This window comes from Morus notabilis, unplaced genomic scaffold (assembly GCF_000414095.1).
Source record: "Morus notabilis unplaced genomic scaffold, ASM41409v2 Scaffold241, whole genome shotgun sequence".
NCBI classification, from domain to species: domain Eukaryota; kingdom Viridiplantae; phylum Streptophyta; class Magnoliopsida; order Rosales; family Moraceae; genus Morus; species Morus notabilis.
In genome coordinates, this window is record NW_010358037.1 from 580,845 (window position 1) to 582,361 (window position 1,517).

Sequence of the window (1,517 nt, forward strand, 5' to 3'; positions counted from 1 at the left end):
TTTACTGCCAGATCGGGAGATTGAATTCTGTATTGACTTGGTCCCGGGAACGGCACCTATTTCTATTCCTCCATATCGGATGGCTCCGGCGGAGATGAAAGAATTAAGAATGCAACTTGAGGAGTTGGCAGAAAAGGGATATATCCGGAGTAGTACTTCCCCTTGGGGTGCACCGGTGCTATTTGTGAAGAAGCACGACGGATCTCTTCGGTTGTGCATTGACTACCGTCAATTGAACAGGGTGACTGTGAAGAATAAGTACCCACTTCCGAGTATCGATGAATTGTTCGATCAGTTGGGTGGATCACAGTTCTACTCTAAGATTGATTTGAGATCTGAGTACCATCAGCTGAAAATCAAGGAGGAAGACATTCTGAAGACTGCTTTCAGAACTCGGTACGGGCACTTCGAGTTTCTGGTAATGCCGTTTGGGTTGACGAATGCCCCGGCTGCATTCATGGATCTAATGAACCGTGTTTTCCGGCCGTACTTGGATCGGTTCGTGATCGTCTTCATTGACGACATACTGGTTTACTCGAAGACTTGGGAAGAACATGCGCAACATTTGAGAATTGTTCTTCAGACTCTTCGAGAACACCAGTTGTATGCTAAGAAGGAGAAGTGTGACTTCTGGCTGACAGAAGTAAAGTTCCTTGGGCATGTGATTTCTGGACAAGGAATTTCTGTCGATCCTTCTAAGATCGAGACTGTGCTACAGTGGGAAAGGCCGAAGAATGTAGCGGAGATTCACAGTTTTCTCAGACTGGCAGGCTATTACCGGCGTTTTGTGAATGACTTCTCAAGCATTGCTGCACCGATGACTCGGTCGGGTAGGCGAGGCACTTGGGTAGATAATTAATTTGTACTAATTACTTGCTGAAGCCTGTAAAACGGTTATTTACGATTATATTTCCTTTGAGAAAAAGGATGTGAGGTTCTGGCTTTTCTGTCGGGACTGAATGTCTTATTTTATTTATGTATTCAATTATTTATTTATGCGCTCATTTATTTTAAATATTTCAAATTATATCCTACTGGGCCTTTCGCTCACGTTTTATGTTTTAAATGTTAAACCCCTCCCAGGAGACTCGAGGAGCGGTGCAGGGTAGCTGGAGTTGCTACTGTTGGATCAAGTGAGGATTGAGTTTATCCTCTTAAACAAATGTAAGGAATTTGAGAAATTATGTAAACCTATTTAATATTGGATTTACTAGACTGTGGATGATGTCTATTGTAATTGATTATTTACATGTGCATGTATGTACAATACTGTATGTCCTGTGGGGTGGAGCCTTGTGTGTCAGAGGCTCCTGGATTATGTCGTTTATTTATATTTTTATGCAGTTAAGTGTGAGACCTGGTTAGGAATCTGCTTTATTAATCCCAAATCGAGTTCCACGTCACCCACCCCGTTTGGGGGGCGTGACAGGCCACCTACCAAAGACTAGTGAACAAGATGTTTGCTAATCAAATCGGACAAATGATGGAGGTATATGTCGATGACATGCTGGTGAAGA